This window comes from Mycteria americana, chromosome 20, assembly GCF_035582795.1.
Source record: "Mycteria americana isolate JAX WOST 10 ecotype Jacksonville Zoo and Gardens chromosome 20, USCA_MyAme_1.0, whole genome shotgun sequence".
Lineage (NCBI taxonomy): Eukaryota > Metazoa > Chordata > Aves > Ciconiiformes > Ciconiidae > Mycteria > Mycteria americana.
The window spans coordinates 5,515,313-5,541,383 of NC_134384.1; the positions used below are offsets into that span (position 1 = coordinate 5,515,313).

Consider the following 26,071-nt stretch of genomic DNA (forward strand, 5'->3'; position numbering starts at 1 on the left):
CAGAGCCGTCCTGCTAAAGACCCTTCGGTTCAAACCACCCCCACCCAGCCGTGCTGCTCTCCCCGCTGCGGCTGCGGGAGGAATGCGGCCCAGCAAACCTCTCCCAATGACTGTACGGTGCCCATCACCCCGGTGTCTGGTCAGCGGGAAGGCCAGGGGCTGCCAGCCCCCCTTGCCAGCCCTCGCCAGCCCTGGCAGCGATGGAGGGGCCCGGTCTTGCGGCCGAGCATGAGGAAGTGCCCCTGCGGTGTGGCTGCCCTCGATAAGGCTGTTTGCGCTGTTCTCCCGCAGCGCCGAGCTGCACGTAGGCAAAGAATTATTTAAAAAAAAAAAAAACAAAAAAAAAACCCCTCGTGGAGGAGATCCTGCTGCCGGGGAGGTGGGACCGGCTGGTGCCGGGAAATGCTCAGGGTGGGGACTTGGACCGGACCCAGGCGCCGGCGGCGCGGTGGCCCTGGACCCGTCGTCCCCTGTCTTTGCACAGCCCTGTCCTCGGTGGGAGCGGGATGGCCCCGTCCCCTGGGATGGCCTTCACCCAGAGCGGGAGGTTACGGAGGAGCCGGGTCCTGCTGGATTCCCCCCCGCTGGACAAGGGAAATACCGGCTGGAAACAAGGAGAAAAGGCCGCAAAGGGCAGGGCGGGAAAGCTCGGCGTGGGGGCCTGACCTGCCACGCTGGCGGTGGCGGCTCTGTCCATCACTGGCAGCTTGCAAGAGGAGGGGAAGAGCGTGGGGAAGCTGCTTTCCACGCTCCCCCTTCCCTGCCGTGGGCCCTTTTTTTGGGGAAACTCCTCAAATCCCCCCAGGCCGAGCCGCCCTGTCCCCTCCTGGGATGGCAGTGCTCTTGGGGGGAGCTGGCGGTGCTTTATCCCACCCCGAGGAGACCCCAGGCCTTGGGGGAAAGAGGTGGCGGCACAGGCCGGCCGGGGTCGGCCGAGATGCCTTCCTTTCCCCGCGGCCGCTCGCATGGCACCGGGCCCCCCTGTCCCAGGGGAGAAGCAGCAGGCCCGGCGAGCCGGGGCCGGGGGGAAAAGTCTCCCTGACTTTTGGTTCGGCTCCTCTCCCCCCGCTGCGACCCGGCATGGTGAGGGTCTGTGTTGCCTCCACCGTGGCGGCCGTTGTCCGAGGCACTGTCCCTTGCTGAAAACGTGTTAATTCTCTAATCTTTAGGAATGGAGTTTCTCCCTTAAAAGCCGCCTGCGCTCTGCGGCCGGGCAGCGCGGCTCTTGTCAGGCTGCCAGAGGAGGCCGGAGCAGCGTCACATGCCGCAAAGTTTTACAAGGCGAACGAGCCGTCTGGGGAGAGGGACGGGAGAGGGGACAGACGCACGCACGCACTCGGACGCGGAGAAACCTCCTCCGGGCTCTCTCCGGCTCTGATCCCAACGTTTATTATTTTTTTTTTCTCCTTTTTTTTTTTTGGAAGAACAAAGACTTTGGGGTGGGTTGGCGCGTTTGTTTTTCCGGGGTTGGTGTCGGGGATGGGGGGGGGAAGGAGGCCGGAGGCGGAGGGGGGAATCGGCGGCTTGAACGCGAGAAAGTCCCAAATTTCCCTGGCCGAGTTGCCGCGACGGTCTCCGCAAAACTTGGAGGAGGAAAGACGGGGGGGAAAACGGGGGGGAAAAAAAAAATAATTAAAAAATAAAATATGATGACGTCACTTGGAGCAGGGGTGCCTTCCCCGCTGCCTGTCAGATGCGCCTGAAAAGAACAGGGCAATAAAACAACAGCCGCCTCTGTCTCCCCCGTTAAACACGGCACTAATTGGATGTTAATTTCTCCTTGCTCTTCTCGCTGCTCGATTGTGAGGGCTCTGCCCGGCTCTCCCTCTCTCGCTTTCTTTCTTTCCTGTTGCAATGCTCTTGGCAGCTCCGAGGGACTCCGGACTGTGCGCTCCCCTCCCGCTCGTGGACTGGAATAATTCAGGAGCTGGGAGTATTAAAAAAGACGAGGCGCGGGGGCGAACGGTTCAGAAACGGGGCGGGTGCGATGGATTTCGAGAGCTACGCTAATCTCCCCGTTTCCCGTGCATTGTCCTGCCGACTTGGAGCTATTCTCTTCCCATTTGATTTCTCTTCCCCCCCTTTCCCTTTGCGTTGGGTTCGGGCTGCTGGGCAAAAATATATGTTCCGGAAAAAAAAAAAAAAAAAGGCACTAAAAAAAAAGAAAAAAGGCAAAAAAAAAAAAGAAAAAAAGGCCAAAAAAAAAAGAAAAAAGGCAAAAAAAAAGGCAAAAAAAAAAAAAAGCACGGTTCAATGACGACAAACCCCCAAACCTCCTCCCAGCTCCCCCCGTCTCGCCGCGCCGCCTAACCCCTGCGTGGAAACAGGCGTTTTAGGGAGCCGGAGCAGGAAGTTGTTGTTCTCTGTGTTGCCCAGGTCATCCTTAAAGGGTATGTGTGCAAGAGCGGCGGGCGCGCGGGTCTCGGTGGGCGCCCAGCAGCGGCCGGCCGCCCCCCGCGTTGCCCCCCGGTTGACGAGGCGGGCGAGCGGCGGAGGGGGAGCGGGGGGCCGGGAGGTGTTTTGGGGGACGCGAGAGGGGCCCAAGGGACAGGATGGGTGGGGGAGCGGAGGGGAGGGAGCGGGAGGCGGAGGTGGGGGGAGAGAGCGAGAGCCGGGGAGTAAAGTCCTACCTGGGATCGGTGCCAACTTCCTGCAAAGGGTTACAGACCCGCGGCTTTGAGAGCCCACCAGAGGCGAGTGCGCTCTTGTCACGGTTCCAAGGCGAGATGAAGGCAGCGGGAACAGGTACAGCAGATGCCGAGTGGCCTCGTTTGCCCGCCGAGCGGGGCTTCGGCTCGATTTAAACCTCGCCGACAGGGAGGCTTCAGTGCTCCCGCCGGCGGGGGCCTCACCATCCCCGCACGAGGCCGGCAGGGCCAGCGGGTGCCAAGGGTGGGGCGCGTGGGCCGGCGGCGGGGGGGGGGGGGTGCGTGCATGGCAAGGGGGGGGCCTCCGTCGCTCGTTCGCCTTCTCGCCATTTGGATTAACATGCGGAAGATGCGCCTGTCACTTTGCTTACTGTCAGCGCTGGCTCGGGGATGGGTGACGGCTTTGTTCGGCGCAGCCGGGGGAGCCGTGCCAACTCGGACTTGGCAGGCGAAGCCGGGTGGGCAGGGAGAGGGGGACGAGGGAGCGGGAGCGGCTGCCGGGGCGGCTGCGGAGGGACGTGGCCGCAGGCCCGCGTCTGAGCGCGGTGGCTTTCTGGCAGCGTGCGCCTCCCTCTCCCTCCCTCTCTCCCGCGCTCGCCTGCGCCCAGGCTGGTGCAGACAAAATGAAAACGTGTTTTGTTTTGTTTTTTTGGCATCTCCCCAGCAGCGCTACCAACCCCGGCCATCCCCCCCCTCTCTCCGGTCCCTTCCCCAAGCCGTCGCGACTCCCCTTTTACAATCGGCACAACCCAGGTGCTAGGGCAGCAAAAGAAAAAAAGGCCAAAAATACCCCCTGGCACCCAAACCACCCCCAATCCGCCCCCCTTGGCGGCGACTGCTCCCAACCTTCCTCCATGGCGGGTGGGTTGTTGTTTGTATATATTTTTTTTTGTCCTTTTTTTTTCCTCCCCCCCCATCGGATCCCTCTCGCGTTGGGTGTGTGCGTTCCTATTCAAGGACCCGCCGCCTCCTGTCGTGCTAAAACCAGGAAGGAGGGAGCCCAGGGCTCATTTCTGCCTGGACGCTGGGGCAGCGGGCGAGGGAGCCGGCGATGGAGGGCGTGAGGAGGGAGGAGGGGGACGGGCAGGCGGGAAAAGGAGCCCGGGGGGGGCGGAAGAAAAAATAATCCACCTCCCCAGGCCTTTTGTTTAACCTGCGTCGATGCAAAGGAAGGTCTTGGCTTTTTTTTTTTCTCCCCTTGTCCTTTTTTTCCCCCCGTGCTTGAGCCTGGCGGGGTGTTTTCGAGCCCGATGGGGCAACTTGCCGGAGCGGGCAGTGGCGGAGGTTGATTTTTTGGGAGGTGGCGGGCTTGTCCCGCGGGCGCGCGGCTGCGAGTGCAGGAATTCCTGCCAGCTCGCCTTTGTGCCAGCCTCCGTTGGCCTTGGGTGTCTCGTTCGGATGGAGCCTGGCATCCAGGCACCGCCCATTTCTTGGCGTTGAGCTGCGAGGAGAAGGAAAGGGGAGAGAGCGAGCGAGAGAAGGGAAAAAAAAAAGCTGTCTCACTCAAACTGGCCTTTCTCGGAAAAGGATCCTTCCCCGATGATTGTCCGGATAAGCGGAGCTAAATCCAGCCACCACTCAACAACAAAACCACTCTCTTCCACGGTGCGTCTCTCTTGCTGCCTTGGTACGAAATCGAACCTCACTCTTAATTTTGGTTTTTTTTTTTTTTTTTGTTCGTGCGGTTGGGTTTTTTTGCCTTTGATTTGAAATAATGTTTTGTTCCTCCACTTGCTCAGTCGCTTTGTTGTTGCTGTAACCTGCCTTCTCCCCGAAACCCCTTCCCGTCGAGTCCTCCGGCCCTTGGTGCTAAAACATCCGACTTTAAAATCGGTCTCCTATAGAGAGGGATGTATAGCAGATAGGCAGGTTCCTACGTGCAGTGTTTGGAGCAGGACTGGAGGATGATTCCTCTCCCTGCCCTCGCCCCGCCGCCCGGGACGTCCCCAAGAGCCACCCGGGGCTGGGTGCGTGTCGTGCGGGTGCTTCTTTAGTTCCCCACCGGGCACCACCGAGGGGGGAAAAAAATATGTCGAATCATGTCGGATTTGCAATTCAACATGGCAGCCGCAGCTAACGTGGTGGGAGCTTGTAGCGCCGAGCAGACCGGCGGGCACGCGGGCTCCCGGCCGGCTGTGCCAGCGCAGGGTGGGGGCATGGGAAGGGTGGAAGGAGGGAGAGGGAGGACGGGAGGGAGGGAGGACACCCGGGCAAGGTCAGAGGAGGAGGATAATTTTATTTCTTTTTGGGGGGGTGAATTACACCAGGAGCGATTCGGGAAGGAGGGAACTCAAGCGGTCTGGTTTTGTCAATGTTAACTGTTTAGAAGCTGGCTTGCTTTTCACGCTGGCATGGCGTGCCAGGGCAGGCGGCAGGGCCGGGGAGATGCCCGGGAGCGGGGCGGGAGGCTCTGCCAGCTCCGGCAGGCGAAGCCGGCCGAGGGAACGCTCCGGTGGCAGCTTTTCCCAGAGCGATGGCGGCCTTTAGGCTTTGGAGATGGGCCGAACCGGGCGCTCCTGGGAGGAAGCTGCTTTGCGAAGGCATCGGGACGATTAACGGGGCTGCTCGCGGCCGCCCAGTGCCTCTGCCTCGTGGAGGTTCGCGCCTCTCCCCTTGCACCCGGGCGAGATTTGGCACCGCCGGGCCGAAGCTCTCCTGGTCTGCCCGGCTGTAACCAAGCCCGGGGGTTTGGCCCCAGCGCGTGTGAATCTGCCCTCTTTCTGTCAAACTTAATTTAGGCCCTTTTGGGACGCAACAAAAGCAGCTTGTTTGCAGGGCAGGGTCCTCCTTCCTGGCCACCGTGCACTTCGCAGGCACTCGGGAGCCATGAAAGCCGCCCCTCCTCCTTCACCAAATTTTCCCTCCTCCTTCCCCCCCGCCCGGCTTCCCCCCTCCTCTTCCCTCCTCCGAAAAAAATCCTCTTTCAGTGAGTGACGCATGGCCCTACAGTAAAGCCTTTGAACTGGCCACAAAGCACCCGAATGCCCCGGCCCTGCTTTGCCTCCGTGACCCACCAGCCTGCCCTGGCCGTCTCGGCCGTGCTCCGGGGACATCCCCAAAATGGCCTTGCCCGCCCCTTGCCTCCCAGAGATGCTGTTGCGCATCTTCCCGGCCCCGCAGCGAGGCTGCGTGGCCTCGTGCACCCAGGTTTGGCAGCTGGGACGCCGGGGTCCGGCTCTGAACCTTGCCGCTCGCTGGTGTGCCCTTCGGCACAGCCGTAGGTAGGTTTTCACAGTAACCCACGGTTGATTTGGAAGCTGAAACTCCCGTGTTGTGGGAGCTGGGGGCGGTCAGTCGTTCGTGGGGTCTGACCCCCAAAATGTGTTGCGATGCCCTCTTCAGCGGAGCGCATTTACACGCCGGTTTACATCCAGATCCTTAATGCCAGTGAGAAGGTGGCATTAGCGTTTTGCTCGTCAGTCCGGCTTTCCCCTTACAGATTATTTATACGAACAGGGGCTAGGGTGGAACCAGACCTTTCTCAATTTGTCCCCAATCCCTACTGCTTCCCTGGGAAAAGCTAGCGGAGAGTGGATATAAAAAAACCGCGTTGAAGCCGATGGCTCCAGCGGGCTCCGCAGCGGGCAGCCCGAGAGGAGAGAAAGTCTGAACTCAAGCAAGACACTTCTGACGTGTCCTAAGCAAAACATCTGGCACCCCTGGAAGAGCCATCCAGCCAAGGGACGCAGCTGTTTTATTCCACACAGCTCGCAGCAAAATAGGGCTCGTGCTTCCAGAACATGGCTCAGCAAAAAGGATGAATTCTTGAAATTGGGAGTTGGATCTTTCTGCCGTTTATTGCCTTTGAATCAGGAGTTTGCTCTCAGGCTGCTCTGGGGCGAGCTCTGCTCCATCTCCAGGCAGGAGACCAGGAGCTTTTCTCCAAGGCTGGAGCCTCGTTCGGCTGCTCTGACCCCCAGCAGTCAGCAGAGCCACTCTGGATTCGCACTGACATTCCTGAGAGCAGGATCGGGCTTCCAGGTTTGTCGAGGGTGGCTCTGGGAAATTTCCTTTCCTTAAAAGGGCCAGGTTTGGCCAAGGCAGAGTTTGGATTGTGATTTCCTTTTTTCTTTTTCCTTTTTTTTTCCTTTTAAAAAAAGCTTGGAGCAGAACTTGCATTGGTGAAAACTGCGTGATTTACAGTTGCAGAAAACGCTGTGCTCTGTGGCTCCACAGGCCAGAGCTGAGGGGACCAGCTTCCCCACGCTGGACCATCCACGCATTCGGCTTCACCACTCCAGTGACAACTTCTGGTGGGGAAAGAGGGGGTAAAAGGCAGGGAGACTGAATTTGGCCTTTATGGGCTCTGTCCTCAGCCTTTCCACTAATTGTTCCAATGGATTTGGGGGCACAAGTTTAACGGGATCCTTGTAGAAACACACCCAAGGGAGAGCTGATGCTAGCAGCTTCATGCACCAGAGGGAACATACGGCACCCAGATCTGATTTACCCTCCGTCCTACCCCTCAGCTGGTCCTCAGAAGAATCACTATCAGTTATTTTCCTTCCTGCAGTTTTTTTCTCTCTCTACCACCTCTTTCATTCCCTAATTTCCCTCCGCTTTTTTCTGTCGTACTGGTTTGTTATTGTGGAGTTGCTCATGGCTACTGTTTATCTTTGATGTTACTTGGCTGCTGCGAAAGGTGAGGTCTGGGAGGACAAAGCGAGGCGGCCGGTTTGTTATTGTAGGGTTGCTCATGGGCACTGAGCTGTGCTGTCTGGCTTTGCAGTTGGAAAGCCCATGAGATATGCAGGGCTAATGCATGCTGGGTTTGGCGTGCTAGGGTCACTCACAAGATAGTCCTGGCCACAGAAAATGTAAGACAAGAAGTAGCCCAGCAAAGGGCATGACCAAGATGCTGCCTAAAGTGAGGTCTGTGGAGTCTAAGAGGTGGGTATTATATTATTGTGATAATGACAACCAGATATCACCCCGTATGTAACACCCTGTCGTTTTGGGAGGTCCGTAGCCAGGCTGTGGGGCGGTGGCTTTGCAAGCACCTCTCCCACTCATTCCCACCAGTGCTGTTCTGTCCTGTGGCTGCTGCCGGCACATCAGCGTCACCTTTCTGCTGGGCTTGGGGACCGAGGACCAGCCCAAGGGAGATGGCCGTGCATGCCAGGGCAGCCCTGGCCCATGCAGGACCGGGCAGGAGGTTTCTCCTCACCTGCAAGACCATGACAAGCATTGTGCTTCTTCCTCCTCCTCCCACCTTGAGGGCTCTGCAGGGCAGCCATGGCCACCTTTGACTTGGTCAACTGTTCAGTCAGGATCTTCAGGATCTGGTTTGAACTTGCGGGATGGCCTGTGCTGATGTTTTAGTGCCAGGCGTGGGGACCTGAAGCAGCTTTGGCTGGGCAGGGAGGTTCTGGGAGTAACACCAAGAATTCGGGGAGTGGTTCTCCTCTCCTTCAGTCTTGGCTTGCTCGGCGCTGGGCACCGGCTCTGTCGAGAGGAATGGAGGTCGCAGGGGCAGCACGTGGCATCCTGGTGTGTGGAGCCAGGACGGCTTGGGAGCAGGCAGCAGGATGGGAGCAGGCTAATTTGCTTGCACCGAATTTGACAACAGAAGCCTGAGGGCTAGGAATGGAGGCACGCTGGGCATGCAAGGAGAGAGGGTCCCAAAAAGCCCGACTCGGAGCAACAGCTTGGGTTATAACATTTCTCAAGCAGGCTGTACTCCTCACGTGGAGGCTCCAGCAAAAGTCAGGGTGGGTGCCGATACCAACGTGATCAACAGCTTGAATTTCTGTGCATCCGCTCCCAGGGCTCCTGTTTGTGGGAGAAGGATTGGGCTAAGACCCTGGGAGCTGAGCAGCCCCCCAGGGAGGACGCCTGGGATCGTGCCTCCAGCTGCACTGCCTTGGGAGCACATCACTGTGGCTGAAGAGAGCTGGGATGGACGCAGAGGGACAAGGATAAAGGGGTCTAGAAGGGTTTTGCTCCTTCCTCCAAGCTGACACTGCGCAAAAGCTAAGCAGGCGACGAAACCCAACCTCTCAGCATGTTTCAGTCTCCCAGGAGTAAGAATACAGATAAGGTCTCCACCATCACCTCCCAGTTCAGTCTGGCCAGTCGTCCTACAGCCTGCTGGGGGATTGCCTCTGCTGTTTTAAATCTGCAAAAGCTCCTTCACTCCCTGGCTCCATCAGCCGTGTGCTGTTCAACACACGCTGGACTCCACCCCAGAAACGGCTGCATCTCAGCAGAGACGTGGTGACACATGATGTGTCGATCCCCAACACAGTCTTTGTTGCACAACTTGCTCTCATTAGTCCCGAAATCTTCCCGGCTGTTCAGAGAGGCAGCGGCAAAAGAAGAGTCTGGCAACGAGCTCCCAAAGTAGGGAAACTTGAGCCGGTGGAGCCTGGCTGGGCTGGAGCTGACAGCCAGGATAGGCCCCTGACCTGGGGCTGGATCCAGCCATGCTTGAGCACTGTGGGAGTTCCCATCTGGATGTCAGCTTTGCAGTCTGGGCCCTCCCCTGCCCAGGGGATTAGCCGAGATGTGGTTCCCAGGGCGGGGGAAGGAGCTAATGAACAGAGACAGGATAACGAAGCAGGTAAGGGCTTCCTGTCCTTTAGGGCTCAGGAGGAAATCCTGCAGCTGGTGAATCTGGATACGATTAGTGTCCATTTCTCCCTGTGTAATCAACCCATCTGTTCATCCTTGCGCATCAACAGCGCACGCCCCGTTGCAGGCAGATGCCTCCCAGGCACTGTTTTTATCTGTGCCTGCCATGGCCACTCCAGGCAGGCTGAGAACAAGGCTCGCTCTGAGCCCTGGATGCTGTGACGGTGTCTGCTCTCTCTCCCTGCCGGGCTCAGCAGCGTAGGTCAGGCCAGAGGGAGCCCCAGGGGAGCTGCAGCCAACAAACCAGCTACGATTGCTGCAAACCGTAGGACCTAGCCCAGGAAAAGCCTCTTCTTTGGAGGGAGGGCGGGCATCTTCTCCAAAGGGCTTTGAACAAAAGTTCAAAGTGATCTTTGTAACGCACTGATAAGCTCAGCTTTCCAGATGGTGCCTCCTCATCTGAGCTCAACTTTACCACAAGCAGGTAAAGGTGGATTATGTTCGGCTGCCAGGCTTGTAAAGTCTTGTTCATCACGTGGGATCCTGAGTACAGGCTATACAGTCCCCACGCGGTCGCGGAAGGGACTGGGCTTTCAGTCCTGCTCTGTAGGAATGCTGATTACAGTTGATAGCTGGTGATGCAGGATCCTGAGGACTCGTTCTATCTTCTTTTCCTTGGCAATCTTGTCCAACTATGTAGAAAACAAGTGGCAACCCTGCATTGGCTTGCAGATGCCAAGCCAACGTGCCGGCTTGGGCTGAAATGAAGTCAAAGGAGGAGCTGGTGTACGGATCAATGCTTTTTCATAATGCAGTGGCTCAAGCTTGCATGGTCCTTTAGGGTCTTCTGAAAGGTCAAGCTTGATGACAGAGTCAGGACAAAAATCTAAGGGTTATAATTCCCAGTCCCGGTGTCCTGTATACTCAAACTGTGTCAACCTGCATTTATATTAGCTCTTACTTGGGTCCCATTTGGTCGTTGGAGTGTCTTGAGGGATCCATTGTACTAAGTGCTATCCACGTACGGAAGATAAAGGTGGTCCCTACCCAGAGCAGTTTACACGCTCAGCCCAGATCTCTCCTGTGTGTAGTCTTAAGTGATCCAGGCACCTGAGCTTCTGCCATTTGCAGAGTGCCAAAACGTCATTACCGGCCAGAAACAATTTGAGGTATGCATCATAGATTAAACATTTCATTTGCTTTCAAGGGGTACTTGTTGCTTAACTTCTAAATGCAACCTGTCTTCAGCCCCTATTATATTGCTCTGGACTGCTCTTTGGGTCCTAAATCTTCTAATTTTTGTTTGTTTTGGAATGCACTGATTTACCACTAAGGAATAAATGAAAAGCAAAAGAAAACAGCAGTACTTGTTTGCATAGGCCCTACATTGTTCTGTGTTCTGCTGCTACTGAAACAGAGGCGATAAATCCTACTCCCTGGACAGAGAGAGGTTTTTGGGTGGTGGCTGTGTGCAAACAAGGCCAGGGAAGATAAACAAGCAGAAAAATATTGTTTTTAGGAAATGACAGTTGAGGATGGCCAATCAGCTGATGGGTCAAAGCCAACACAACACCATCAATTAGCAAAGACATATTGATATTATTTCTCCAAGGCATTTTTGCATCAACAAAGAGGGAAGAGAGATGGATCTGTGTTATGGTATCTGTGGTCAAACTTGGCTGCAGTTAGGAATCTGTATAGTTTCTGTGGTGGAAAAGGGAAGTTTTGTAAAGCGCTCTGCCTGTAGAAAATATGTCCACAGCTCCAGAAGGGCTCAGCCAAAAGGGTGATGAAAAATCTGTCTGTTGGTGTCATCGTCAGAACTGCTGGAGGTGGGAACATTTGCTAATCTTGCTTATTTTAGGGGGCCTGCTTTCAGCGGCAGTTCATTTCTGAACACGCAGCTCTGAAAACTCAGCCCTTAAGAGCCTAATACAATACACGCCTCAGACTAGGCTAGACTGGAAAGAGGGATGCATTTTTCAGACTGTAGGTTCTTGCCTGCCTAATTATGATTTTCAGCTTCTTAAGATTAGGCCTTTGCATTGTATAAATGTGACACAGAAGAAATAGCTGTGACATTGCCTTGCATTTTCTTTTCCAGCTGGGGAGGAACCCAGCTAAACCTACAGAGTTTCAGAGCTTGTAGAACTGTAATGGAAGGAGAATTTAGTCTCACATTTGGAAATCAAACTCGACCTCAGTTCCCTGAGCAATCAAAACTGTCACAATTTCTCTTCCATCCAGCCCACACAGGATGGCCTGGGGACAGTCTCACTCTTAAGGGGTAACTTTTGGCACCCTGATCTAGTGCAGGGTCTAGATGGATTGCTGTGTTCATGCCTGAGTAAGGCAAACAACCTCCATCATCTCCGGTGGTTACACCTTTGTGGCAACATTTCAGAATTAGGTTACAGCCTCTGCTGTGGGGTTCAACTTCACTGTTCAGTTGCCTCTATAGGCACATAATGTGCTTGAAGATGCATGAAATGGCCTTTGGACGAGCTCAGGACTTGCCAAAGTCTAAAATGGTTTGGCTTGTGGGATTCATTGCAGCTGCAGCTCCAAATCCAGTTTGGGATGGGTCCCAGTGATATGGAAAGTGAAGCCACCTCTCACTTTAGCAGGCAGCGCGCTCTCTACCACCATCCATCTTCTGGAAGACAGAGGAGAAACTGCCTTGGACGCATGCAGTCCTCCAGAGCAAGGTGGGATATGGGTCACAGACTGCTGGGCATGTACCAAAAAGACTAGCAATGTTGTCAAAAACCCTAGCTTGGATTTCTCCGCTTCCTTGGTCTGCAGCCCCAGAGCTGTGTTTGTGAGAAGAAGAAAGTCAGCTGCATCTTTAGCCTTGGTGGGAGAAGCAGGGAAGAGCTTGGATGGACTCTGGCCATTTGTGCTTCAGATGTGCTGTGGCAACAGCATGAATAATGCAGATAAGTTCAATTCTTTTCTCTCTGGCCAAGGGCAAGGTGTCCCAATGAGAAGAACTGGAAGCCCACCCTTCTTAAAGCCCGCATTAGACTTAGACCTTCATGAGATCTACTGCCTCAAGCAATTCCATTGTTCAAAGCACATTCGGTTAATTAGTACATTAACTAATTAACCTTCTCACCATCCCAGGTAGGGAGTATCTATCTCCCAAAGGAGGAGACAGAGGCAAAGTGACTCACTAAGACTGGATGCAGGAGCTCAGCAATGCAGCTCTTAAGTTTGTTTTTTTCCTTCCCAAATGATTTTGTTGTTGCTGCTGCCACCTTATGTACGTAGTTGCCCTGAGACAGAAATGGAGGAGTTCTAAAGACTCCCGAGAGAGTGCTCAGGCCCAGTGGGGAAAGATGCTGCTGGACAAACCTGAAGAAGACAAGAATCCATCCAAACATACTCAGAGAAGGCGATCTGGTTCACCCACAGGTTCACACCAACTAAGGAAAAAAGCTAATGCCATTTCTCCCCATTCACAAGGAACGTTTTTCTCATCGGCAAATGAATAAAATCCCTTTGCTTCTTACTCACATTTTCACCCACTCTAAATTTCATGAACCAGAAGCAAAATGGCCAGTGCGGGGAGGAGAGAGCATGTGAGAGATGACGGCGGGGTTGTGTTTGTGTGGGCTCACTGGGATGTGAATAGACCAGAAGGATAAGACCCGAAGAGACTCCAGCAAACAGCCAGAGGGGAAGCTTTGATGCTGAGGAAGTCCACAGACACAAACACATGACGATGAGCAGCTGATTTCCACAACTTTACAATGTGGTAGGAAAAAACAGAGGTAAAGCACAAGGATAGAGTCCTTTGGCTTGGAAGAGCCATGACAGCATCACAGACCCTTTCTCACGAGTCCGGATCCCAAACAGAAATGACAGTCTTGTTCTCCTGACCCAGCTCTGATCTGAAGTCAGACAGCACGCTTTGCTCTACCTACTATCAAATGACAGTCCTTGGCAGCAAGCATATGTGTGTAGAAGAATGAGAACCAACTCCTGCATTCAATGATTTATCCTTGAGGAAGAGAGTCTCCTGGGGCTTAATTATGGGTCCATGTGCCTCACCAATCCTTTGCTCCGGGTTTTCGACTGGCTTTTGCCCAGGCAGTAAGCCCTTCACAATAGCGGAAGCTTGAACAGCAATGTTAACAGTGTGCCTTGAACGAGAGCTCTGGTGAGGCCACAGCAGCAACATCTGAAAGCAGAAAGCACCAAGAGCAAGTGGCCTGTCCTGTAGAAGGGACTTCTTTCATGACCACGTCTTAATCTACCACCAGTTTACTAAGCTCACAGCAGCCCACATTGGAGGCTACAAAAATATCCCCTTGCTCAGCAACTCCTCCCTTGTCCTTTGTAAAGCTCCAACATTTTAATCATATTCACACCTCCCTCTCCTAACACAAACCATCTCAGCTCTCTCAGTATCCCAGGTCCACAAAACCTGTGCATTCGTGATCTACTTCCCTTGCTTACGCAGTCAGATACCTTCCCCTCCATGCCAACAACCCTCCCAAGCGCACACCCCCTCTTGTTTACTCTTAAGTTCTTATTCCCATCCTTCACCCCGTGCGCACCCCCTGCCCTTTGACTACGATATATTGAATAAGCAACTAGTGCTGAGGGGTTATATGTGATTTTGTGTGGGCTATTAATGTCTTCAGCAATCCCCACCCCATGCATGTCCCTAATCCCCTATTGCTCCATCTCAGGACCCACCAGCAAGGTGCTGCCTCCTGATCTAAGGGCCCCGTTATTGGAAAAGGCAAAACACCCTGTCTTGTAAATGTACCTTGTCCTGCCCCGTTTATAATAAGTTTTCACTTAGGATAAGGATAAAAATAAAGTTCCTCAGTTTGTCAGGGTTTTTCTAGAAAAGAGCATTGGTGTCAGAGCAGCTGAAACTGTTTCTCATTTCTGGCTTCAAACTGGCATGCTGCATGCGGACATTTCTTGATCTATTGCTATAGGCATCTAGAAACCTTTGGTCTTTATTCTGCAAGCTGCCTTGATGTTTTTCCTGGAAGAGTATTGCACAAGAAATGCAATATTCTTTCAGTGCAAAAGCTAGGGTTTTCAAGTGAGCCTTGCCTTCCCAAATCCTATTAAAATAAACCAGACTTGGATCTCTCAAATACCTTCAAAATTCCCCAGCTACAAGGTTAATATAAAGTGCACAAACCTTCCTTTGAGGTCGTATGGCTCCCCACCAAGCCCATATGAGAAGTTAGGACGGGCAGGCACTTGATAGAGTTTGTTACAGGTGATGCTTATTTTCAGGGACATTTTAATGAGACTAATCAATCACAACAAATTACTAAGCAATACATTCATAATAATTTTCACCTGGAGATCTTAGGTGACTTTGCAGAAAGTTGGTAGAGGATCAGATGGTGAGGAATAGTGGCTATTAAAAAAATCTTAAGATTTTCGGTTTCTTCAGAGGATAATTCAAGATGTTGGCATAATGTTTCTGCTCTGAATTACTCTGCAGAGAAATTGCCCTCCCCACTGACTAGATAAAGCTTAGCAGGTCCAGCCTCCAGTGCTTAAATTTATCCCACATGAATGTGCCACAAAATGCCTTGTCCAATTAACAACCTTCCTTATAGGATTTTCCTACAAGATCTCTAACAGCTTCAAAACTGTGCTAGGTTTTGGCATTTCCAGTTCCCTGCATCCTTAGGGGATAGGGCTTGTAACTGGGAACTCTTACCCGTCCTAAATCCTGGGAATAGGCCTGATTTTCACCGCTTGTCTCGCCTACAGAAGCAGAAAGCCCGGGGGCGTTTGATTTGTGTGCTCCTCAGGGCCTTCCCATGCTGGGTGCTCTCACACAAGGTCGCGAGGTGCTTGCCCTGCTCTAAAACCCTTTTGTCTGGTTTTCGTCAGGACTTGAAGGGATTTCACCTCTACGGTGGAGAGTAGGCTTCATCTCTGCAGCTTGTTGGCTTCTTCAGTAGGGCTGCTAACTAGGAGCTCAGCTCTGTCCTTTAGGGAGAAGAGGGTTGAGGAGGTTTCACCCCGTTCTTCTCCGGTCCCTCAAGCCGTAGGCGTGCTGTCTGAATGGGCAGTTGTGGTGTTGGTCTGTGGAAGGGCAGAAAGACAGGGAAAAGTCACGGAGCTTGCGAGGTGCTTTGCGGGCACGAGGCACTGCCGGGGAGAGCCAGCTCATCACTGGGCAGGCAGGGCTGCCTGCAAGCCTTCTGCTGCCTGCAGCGCGGCTCAGCCCCATCCTCCGCTGCTCGCACAGCCCTTCGCTCCTCCTGGCGTGCTCGGAGGGACAGGGACAGAGGGACAGACCCGCACCCTGCGTTATGGCAGGGACCAGGCAGCTGCCTGCACTGTCCCCTGGTGAGCTTGAGAGCGGGCAGGCGTCGTTGCAGGCCAGCCCAGACCCTGCATGGGCCTCGGCCATGTGGCTCCGTTTCTGAGGCGGGCTCGTCCGGACAGAAGCGAGCAAGGAAACCTCGGATCGCTCCTCCCCGGGCCTCCTCACCGCAGGTGCCGTTAGGATCTGGGTTGTAGAGGCCACGCTGTTGCTGAGCCACCGTCCCCAAGGTCTCCTCGCCTGCTCCGGGTTCCTCTCCCCCTCCCTGCGGGTGTTATTTACACCGTTTCCTGCCCAGGGAAGTTCAGGAGTTTGACGTTACCGGGTTGGTTTCCGCTCTCCTGCCTGGCTCCCACCGGGAGCTCTCGCAGAGCCCGAGCCCTGCGGTGCCGGCAGTGGCCAGGCAGGAGCCTGCCCGTGCCAGCGGGCAGGATGGAGGTGCCAGCCAGGCCCAGGGAAGGAAGCGTAACCCCTGTCAGGCCGGACAACTCAAGCTCAACTGGCCTGGGAGGGCTGGAAAAGCCGACCCCATGTCCGTCCCTCTGCATTGGTCCCGCTGCGGGGCTGGACGGGGCCGCTCGGCCCCGGCGGGAGGAAGGGAGGACGCGCCCGGGCATCGCTGCAGAGCTTTTGGGTTCCTGCCGAATCGACGCCCTCCCCTCTCCCTCCCTCTCCCCCCCCATCCTTCCCGCGTGCTCCCGCCTGGCCTGCGTCTCCCCTCCCTTCCCTTCCCTTCTCCCTCCCATCCCGCAGCAAACAAAATGGCTGCTGCATGGCCATTTTGTTTTCCGTCTGGAAGGGGGAAGCCAGGACGCTGGGACTTGGCTCTTTTTTGGAGGCTGCGGCCATGTTCGAGCCCAACTCTCCCGTCTCTACGTGGCACCGGCTGTAGCGAGAGAGAGAGAGAGAGAAAAAAAAAAGAAAAAAAAAAAGGACCTTTTGGAACGAGACCAAAGTCAGAGGCAGAGAGTGGGTAGTTTTGGCGTATGTTGAGCACTGAAAATGCCTGGAATTGCCAAACTGAGCTTTTGTATTAGCAGCGTAAGGCTACTTGGTGCATGCAGAGTCGCGGGGCTGCACAGTATAGCCGGACGGAAAGGTTTGTTCGCTATATTCAATAAAACAGCCCTCCTTTCTTCTGTATTTATAAAGTACCAGAGAGCACTGTTGTCTAATTTGTTTTTGGACGGGCGGATGGTTTTACACATCAGCTTGGTATGATTAGAGCCGGTCATTGCCGGACGGTAGCATTTTAACCTGTTGTGTGTCCTCTTGTTTTTGGTGAATATGAGATCTGACCTTTCCACTGATCTGACAGTACCTGGATTTAGCCGATGTGATCCGGAGGATTTTTTTTTTTTTAGGGATTTTTGTTTTGTTTATTGCCTTCTTGCCTTGAAAGTTTTCATCTCGGGAATACAAAATCTTAATTTAAATATTAAAAGAAATAGCTGTTCTTGGCTTTTTAAGCCCTTACTTTTCTCACGAGGATGGAGCTGTACTGTGATAACAAGCTGTTTACTGCACCGGCGTGTGTATCCTGCACACGTTAAGGTGTGATACACGACAGAGACGCCATCAACAGTAACATGCCTTGAAAGTTTAAGGGAACTTGGTGGCGTTACCATACAATTTTGCGCAGAAGCACGGCAAAAATACCAGAACATGCGCCAAATAAAAGCTTTTTTTTTTTTTTTTTTTTTTTTTTTTAAAAGTGATTCTGCATTTCCTTCAGTAGCCTGGATGTCTTGGAGTTAGTAGTCACGTCTCTTCGTTCATGGACGCTCGGAGGAACAGATCTCTGTCCAGTGGCACGGGGGGGGGGGGGGTTGGATCGGTCTTTGATAAGGCATCAGTGTTGGGGTGATCGTCCTACCTTTCCTTGAGGGGCTGCCCGGACATCTGGAGAGAAGCAGACACTTTCAGAGAGGAGCTGGGAAGGAGAGCAGAAAGAAGGGAAATCGCTTTTCTTGCACAGAAAGGTATTTGCCTCCATATCTGCTTGGCTTGCTTAGAACGGACAATGTAGAGAATTGCACGGGCGATGGTGGTCCCGGAGCCGGGGCTGCATGCGTGGGCGCTGGGCAGGCAGTTCGCATTGCAAATGAAATGTTTTGGTCCAAATCCACGTTAGGGGTGGACGTTACCTGCGCACCTTTTGTGAGCAGCTTTTGAACTGAACATCGAGAAGGAAAGCAGTATTAATGGAAGAGTTTTATAGAGTATTACAGGAAAGGATCTTCTGTCTTTAGATTTTTGAGTTAACCTATGGAATTGAGTATGGAGCAGGTAAAAATAAACCAAAAAGATTTTCTTCTCTTATATCTCTTGATTTTTAGTATTTTGGAGAAATTACTCTATGAAATATCAATAGCGCCTGTTTTATGACAAAAATTCTGGGATTTTTTTTTTTTCCTTCAGGAGAGTGTAAATTATATGCTAATTTACAAGGAAAATACACAAACGTTTAGAAAAAAACGTTACCTTTGTGGCCACCTTTAATAACGGATTTATGAAGGGTTAATGAAAGACAAGTCATGTAACAAGCAGGTTACAGATGCATGTATTATAGATAACAATACCAGATTCATTAATGATGATCCAGATGTTTATAAACATCTGACAGGACTTGAAACAACCCCTAACAGATGAGTAGCTATTTATTAAGATACCTGCTCATTGTTTAATAATAAACAAATGCTACGACAACATCGATATGAAAATACCCTACGTCATTAAAAGAGCACGGAGGAAAAGCATTGCTGAGCCACGGGGGCTGTTGCAGGAATGAACTTTAAATATTTTTACTTCCATTTCCCTTTCCCTATTCACAGCACCTTTGCTTAACTCTTTCGAAGCGTGATATTTTAATATCGACTCCAGGCTCGGGTGTCTGGGAAGACGGTTGGCCTTGCTTTTCTGAGAGGTTCGCCTGGCCTGTGAGAAGTTAAAAGCAACTTGTCCTCATGGCTAGTTTGGCAAATGTCATTTTTTTGCTTTCCAGTGGCACGGGGTGCGTTCAAGATGTTTTTTTGGGCCGTCTGCTGCTTTTTCTGTGAGCGGGTTCCTCGCTGCCGGCCGGTAGTCGCACGGCTCTGAACGGTGCTGTATGCGGCTGCACGCCCCGGCAGCATTGGGGAGCTATTGAAAACCTTCCCCACTTCTTTTTGGTTTTGCTTATTTTGGGTTTGGTTGGGTTTTTTTTTTTTTGGTCCGTTTGCTTTTTATTTTTCTACTCCAGCAACGCAGCGAGGCGAGGACGTGAAGTCACTACCGGCTTCCCTACAGGCAAAGCTAAGGAAACAAAATGGCCGACGGTCAGCCATTTTGTGCCAACGCAGCTGGCTGGCTGCACACAGGCTTCGTGTTGGCCGGGGCTGGTTCTGCCCCAGTCCAGCCCGTGCTCCAGGAGGCTGAAAAGCCTCTCAGAGACACGGGGCCCTGGTTTCCCACTGAGAAGCCCTGCCTGTCCCCAGCACATTTTGGCACCGACGCACGGGACTGCGGCTACACAAAGGCTGAAAGCAATGTCTGCTTTTAAAGGAGCGACTTTGTTGTTTTATGGTTTTCTCCTCCCTCCTCCCCCCTCCTCCATTTCATTCAGTGCTCCTTAATAAACCAGATCAGCTCCTCAAAGCTTCGGAGCCTTTCCAGCTACTCTCTGAGGCGGGCTCCGTGCCTCCCCGTTTTAAAGGCAGAGACTTGGCCGCGCTCGGGCATCTTTGGTCTTCAGACGCTTCGAAATTTGGGGGGGCTGATGCTTGGGTTGTCTGCTGGGGGTCTGATCGGCTGGACACCACGAGCCACCCTGAGCCCTGCTAACTGAAGAACAGTTGTAGGTCACCTCTTCCTCCCAAAAATGAATCTGAAAGCTGGACTGGAAATGCCATTTTTTTTTGCCAGCCTGGAGGATCTTGCTGTGAAGAAACCTATTAATCCTTTACCTACCGATTTCTCTCACCCCTCCGGGCACCTCTAGACAGCAGGACTGGGCTGTGGCACACGCTGAGCACGGGGACCTTCCTGCAGTCTCTCACAGAGACTGACCGAGCTTTTTCACAAAAATCAAATTTGGCTGGTTTTGAAGGACTCCTGTGAGTCTGGGAAGGGAAAATTGCAGTGCCATCACCTTAAGGTCTGCACAGAAAATGGTGTTTTTCAAAGAGGTCCAGTTCTTAGCAGTCAAGTATCCAAAAATCTTCAAAAGCTGGGCTTAAATAACTTAGAAGGCAGTGAGAGGCTTTAGGGTATAGGCTTCTGACTCCCACAGACCCTGTTGGCTATTTTATCCAGAATTTTGCATAGCTACATCACATTCAGGCACTTGTAAATCTAATGCTGCAGCAGCGATATGCTAGAAGGGACGGCTTCGTGTCTGGAAAGCAGGGCAGAGATGGAACGCAGCCCACTTTGGCGATTGCCGTGGGATTTTTGCTGAGAATCTCGGTAGATACGGAGTTGCACAAATCTTATGGCTGCGTGGATATATGACTAATTCATAATGCCTCTTTGTGAAACCCCATCGGGGTTTTACCATTGAGCTGTTATCCAGTATGTGTGTGATCTTCTCTCTCCCCGGCTCTTTGATTCTCCTGCAGATATTAAAACGGAACATCACTTTTTCCCTCTGTCAAAGACAGTCGGGAACGGTGGATATTGACCTGTCCTAACCTGGTTAGGCTGGCCCAGGCAAACCGTTGCCTTGGCAGCGTGACCAGAGACTGGAGCAGAACTTCCCAAGGCTGGTTCCAGTGTCAGCTTTACCACGGACTTGCTGTGTGATCTTTGGCAAATTTGGTCACCTCTCTGCTTCTCCTTCTTTCCCCATCTTTTGTCTTGATGGTTTAGACCACAAGCCATCCAGGAGAGGGGCTTGCTGTCGTTGCGATTTGTATAGCACCTAGCACAAACAAGTGTGACGGTGATACTAAGGGTAGGATGGTCGTAGTGATCCTTACCGGGCATAGTATTTCTAAATCCTCCTGTTCGACTCCTTTCTTCATGGATCCTGGCACGATCAGGATTGCAGAGTCAGCAGCTGGGTATTCCCAAAACCTGTACTCATTAAGACAATTATTATAATTAAATCTCCCGTTTGCAGGATTACTTATAGAAGTCAGAAGAGATTTTTTTTCTCTCTATGTATAATTAGATCTGTGTGAACTAGGACTTATTTAATGTAATTTCCCACCCACAGTTTGAGATTGGCCCAAATGCTTATTCTCTGCAATGGTATCAAGAGTGATCTTTTAAATGCCTGGCCTATACATCTTGCTTATATGCTTAAAATAATATAAGTTACCAGATTGGGAATCGGGAAAAATTGTTCCTCCAGGTCAGTTGCCAAGAGTCTCTTTGGAGAAGATGAGCATCCTCTGCTATATGCCTCACCTGATGCGATCATCTGGGCCACCCACCTCCCCAGTCCTCTACCATTGCAGCAACCGCTGGCTTTCTTGCCACCATGATCCCTTCTGGCTGATGCCTGTGGCACTAGCTTAATTTTTGGGAAGCTGAAACACTTTAGTCTAAACTAATACTTCTGTCCCCGAGGAGGCAGAGGGGCCTGTGACAGACCAGATGGACCTTTGAGCCTGATCGTAACCTCGGTGAAGCCCTGGCTGGTGTTGTGTGTGCTAAGGAGGGACGTGCAACCTCTGTGCATCACCTTCTATGCCAATAAAACAGGAAGAATAATATTTCCCATCAGAAGGCTCTTTGGGATGCAAGGTACTTGGCACTGTGGATGGGCTGGGTGCTTAAATGCTGTAGGAATCAGTCCTGCAACATTGATTTTTTGACGTTGTTTATACCCTGTCACGCTAGGAGAGGCCTGGGCTAGATGGCCTGGCACAGTAGGTCATCTGTGAGGGCTTGAGTTTGTCAAAGGAAGTTAAGAGAATTACCTGGACTGTGTTGAGCGCCAGTGAGAAGGACTTCTGGGCAGCTCTGCAAAGGAACAGGAGCACTTTCCAAACCTTGCTGCAAGGATATCCTTGTACCCCCGGCCATCCCAACCTCTCACCTCAAGGATTCCAGCTACAATAGCTTCAGAGCTTCAGAGCTCAGGTATTTGACAAGGGACAGGGAATTGTTCTTTCTTCTCTGTCTTAGGAGCAGGTGGGACTATCCCTCTGCCGTATTCCAAAGTAGCGTAGGATGAAGACCGTGAGTGGAGCTGTAATACGACCAGGGCTGCATCAGTTCTTCAAGACTGAAGGACATCTCAGGCCATTATCACTGCCATCTCACTGTCGGGGAAACGCGTGAGATCAGAGACATCGGGGACCGAGGGCTACAATAGTTCACCAAACTTTTGGGAATCTCACTTATTTAGGCTGTTGCCTGTTAGCTGTGGAAGCACAAAGCATTAGGCAGCCTTTGTCCCTTTGGGGACTTCTGCCTTAGCTCCCGCCTCTCTCACCACAACACTCAGCAGATGTTTGGGCAGGCTGGGGATACCTGCTGCTGAGCTCTCGTGGGAAGTCCTCCTTTGGGTCTCTGCTGTGCTGCACATGCAGCCTGCTTAATGTGCTACCGGTGGCTCCCTTTGCATTATGGCTTTCTTTAATCTTCAAGGGGAATTCCTTCTCATTGCAAAAGAACCTCACACGTTTCTTTTAAACTACCGACTTAATACCTTGCATCTGTATTTGGGTGTACAGCGAATGAAAAAGTCTCAGAAGGTGAGCCAAGGGCTCGGGGGGAAGCTAGTCTGTCTCGGATCCATGCTAATATTGCCTGGCTGTGCTATAGCATTAAAGGGACACCAAGCCTGCATGTTGCACTCATTTGTTTAGGAAATGAGATCTGCCTTGATGTACTCGATACCATTACATTTGCAGCCTAAAAGCTTCCTTGTACTCAGTTATTTCTAATCTGCTCAATTCCCTGGAGTGCATAGCAGCTAAATGGATGGATTCTGTTATCTGGTCTGGCAGGTTTGTTCTAGACATGCCGTGTGTTCAAGAGGTGAGGTCAGCCTGGCTGTATGTTACTTGGCGTTATTGCGGTTTCAGAAGGGACGTGCTATCTCCGTGTATGGCCCTGGGTTCAAAGGGGAGGACTGCTGCTTCTGTAAGCCCTTGGGTGCATAAAGTTTGCGGCCAGTGTGATTGCCAAGGATGAAGTATAGTCCAAGTGGACTGAAGGAAGTTTAAAGAAGGAAAGGGAGCTCCAGGACAAGGTTGGGTACGAGACTGCTGTTCCCTAACATCCTGAAGTCTGATGAGTTTTCATGCATTTCTCTTCACAGGAGCCGCAGAGCAGCCGACGCCTGGATAAGGATCATCTCATTACCTTAGACTGCCACGGTCCCAAGCTGTCCTTGAGGCTGAGGTAGTAGATTGAATAGTTGTGGAGTCCTATCCTCCCTTTGAGCTAACTATACAATCTACTGTCTTTCCTAAGGAGACAGTCAGGTCTTCAGTTCTCATCATCTACTTCTACTCCAAGCACGGAGGCAGGCGGTACAAGTAATGCAAAGCCAGTGATACGGCCATGAATCAGGCGAGACCTCTGCACTGCTCTGTGGAGGTGAGGTAGTAGGTTGTATAGTTTGGTGGGAGGGATTTTATCCCATTTCAGGTGATAACTATACAGTCTATTGCCTTCCTTAAAGAGCAGCAAAACCACTGGAGGACTGGCTCAGCCACAGACCTCCTGAGGCATCACTCCTTTCTGTTGAGGATCCCAAAACACAGCATGGTGTTGTTGAACAACTCAGTGGATCTTCTTTTACAGCATCCAGGATTGCATTCTTCCAAGGACCGCTCCGTGCCTCGGTCGTATGAGCATGGAGCCACCTACTTACAGAAAATCTGTCTCTCTCTTTAATGGGTGCCAGAAAACAATGAAATGAGTTGGTGCTTCAGTTCTATTCTTTTTTTGCAGGAGATGGGCTCAAGTTGTAAAGGGTTTAAGTGTGCTGTTCTTTTCTGGTCTGTCCTCGAGTCTGCAGGGGAGTGGATACTTTAGTACAAAGAGGCTAGATCCGAGCTTGTGATTTAAGTTTGTTGCACCCAGTTCTGAAGTTTGGGTTAAGAACTAGATCAGATCCAAGAGCAAGCTTAGCCTGTGGACTCGAAGCCCTGGGAGCTGATCAGATTTGGCTGGTTGGCCCCTGCTCGGGAAGTGCATTCTGTTTTGGACAAGTTCCCAGCTCTCCCACGGTATAGAGTCGGGGGGTGGTTCTTTCTGATTTGATAATCCATACCAATCTAACTCACTTGTGTGCAAACCCTGGTGAGGAGATTAGGGCTCTTGTGTATTTACATAGAATAAGCCAACGTTTCAGACTAACACCCTGTCCTAGAGGGGAGACAGGTAAGGAAGAGATGTGAGCCAAAGGGAGCAAGTCCTAATCCTCCTGGGTTCTCCCAGGCAGGTAGCACTGTCATCTGACAACAGCCATATGAGAAGACAGCATGCTTCAGAGCTCAGGCATTTGACAAGGGACAGGGAATTGTTCTTTCTTCTCTGTCTTAGGAGCAGGTGGGACTATCCCTCTGCCATATTCCAAAGTAGCGTAGGATGAAGACCGTGAGTGGAGCTGTAATACGACCAGGGCTGCATCAGTTCTTCAAGACTGAAGGACATCTCAGGCCATTATCACTGCCATCTCACTGTCGGGGAAACGCGTGAGATCGGAGACATCGGGGACCGAGGGCAAGCAGAGGACACCTTCTCAGATGAAGCGGGAAGAGAGCTGCAAAAAGAAATTGGAGCCCTCAAATTTCACCCTGAGCAAATGCACAGGGGGGCTCAGACCTGACTGCTTGGGCCATGGGACTCCCCCAAATGAAGCAGCCTGTTTAAGGCTCCTCTGCTTCTTGGGATGGGGCGTAGCTGCAGCGAGGCTGGGACGTGACTTCCTCAGGCTGGGCCACAGCTGGTGGGTGGGGATGCCGCAGTGTCTAGCGGCGAAGGAATGCAGTCCTCTCTCCATAAATCTGGCTCTTCGGCAGTCCTGGCGACTTGCTGTGCAAAACTACAGCTTGGTCCTCTTAGATGCGTTATTATCCTCTAGCTGCTTGCTGAGGGGCAGGGCTCCTACCCGCAAATTGCTTGGAAGGTACCAAAATAGCACCACAAGCATGGGAACAGGGTAGCATATCCACTTCATATTTAAGAGGTATCCCGTAGAAAAGAACTAAGCCTGTGTGTCCCAAATGAATTCGGTTCAGTCCCTCTCCACTGCATTGATGTTAATGCAGAGAATCTCAAGCAGTGAAACTGTGTGAGCTGAAAGCCATGAATAAAATATTACTGGAGATATTCTCTTGTCAAAATAAACTTGTTTTGACTTTTTTAAAACAGTGTCTTTTTACTGCCTTGGCTGGTGAATTGGGACCTCTAAATGGGTGGCCAACATTCCTGTGCGTCACTGACCAAATTCTCCATTTGACCAAAAATCCTGAGCGTGAAAGGGAAGCCCCAGCCAGGACGCGATGAGGATGTGGAGCAGATTGGGTTGGCTGAGCAGCTGAGACCATCCCTTCTGGCTGTCAGGAGGTGCTTTCCTGGGCCCACCTGAATCCTATCACGAAGTCCTAACCTGCTTCCTCACCTTCAGTCAGCTCAAGGGCTGCAGGCTGGGCTTCTCTCCGCCTTGGACAGTCATCGCTATAAGCATGTTTATAACTCTGATACCAGCAACAGAAGAACACAGGGACTTCCAGGCTCCATTAACCCATCGTCTTGTCTCCGATAAATCACAACGAGGGCTCAGAAGCCTGCCAAGGCAATATTTACTTTCTCTAATGCTTCCTGGTATATGGGAAAGGACAGCCCCTGCACAGGAGGGGGGCTAGCAGGCTGTCCGAGCTTATAACTGTGGATATTTGGGACGCCCAGCTAACTCGCTGGCCAGGATGTCCAGGCACGTCTCAGCGGGGCAGCCGCGCTGTGGCAGAGATGCCATCGCCAGCCTCGTTGGCAAGGAGGAGCAGGCGCTTTCTTTTAGCAAAAAGGAGCCAGGAAACGAGAGGGAGGAAGGTGGGTCCCCGCTGGCACCCCTGGGGACACTGCAGGGCGAGAGCGCTTTCAGCCCAAATGCTCAGAGGGGATCGCACGGCTAGCTGGACCTACCAGCATCGCGGCCCCAGCTGCAGACCCCCCAGGACGGCGTACTGGCTTGCCCCAACCCTTCCGACTCACCACGTTCAGGGGAGCTTCGGGAGCACGAAGTTAAGCGACCTCTCGCTCAACCTGCAGCGGGCACGTCCCTCTCCCTGCTGGGAAACAGGACCCGGGGTTGGGTGGGAACCAAGCAGGCAGGGTTAATGCAGCAGCCAAGCCTTATAAACACCACAAATCCCATGATTTTAACCCAACTGACCGCAGCTGATGGTTAAATGCCTCCTCCTCCTCCCACCACACATGGCTATGGGGCTACCGGGACCCAGCAGCACCTTTGCCAGGGTCTTGGCTCCTTTCCCCCCCCCGGAGTTGCCCGCCGCGTCACCCTGACGCCAGAGCATCCTTCATGCCAAGCCCAGAAATGGAGTGGAAACGCTGCAAAAGTCTCCCT

At 52.4% G+C, this 26,071-nt stretch overlaps 1 long non-coding RNA gene across 1 annotated transcript; it reads left to right on the forward strand.

Moving 5' to 3' along the window:
• Positions 1–1,582: 1,582 nt before the first annotated feature.
• On the forward strand, positions 1,583–24,841 carry LOC142419220 (uncharacterized). The gene is made up of 3 exons (XR_012778521.1): positions 1,583–2,390; positions 22,796–23,076; positions 24,028–24,841. It is a non-coding gene; the product is annotated as an uncharacterized LOC142419220 (long non-coding RNA).
• The last annotated feature ends 1,230 nt before the right edge of the window (positions 24,842–26,071 follow it).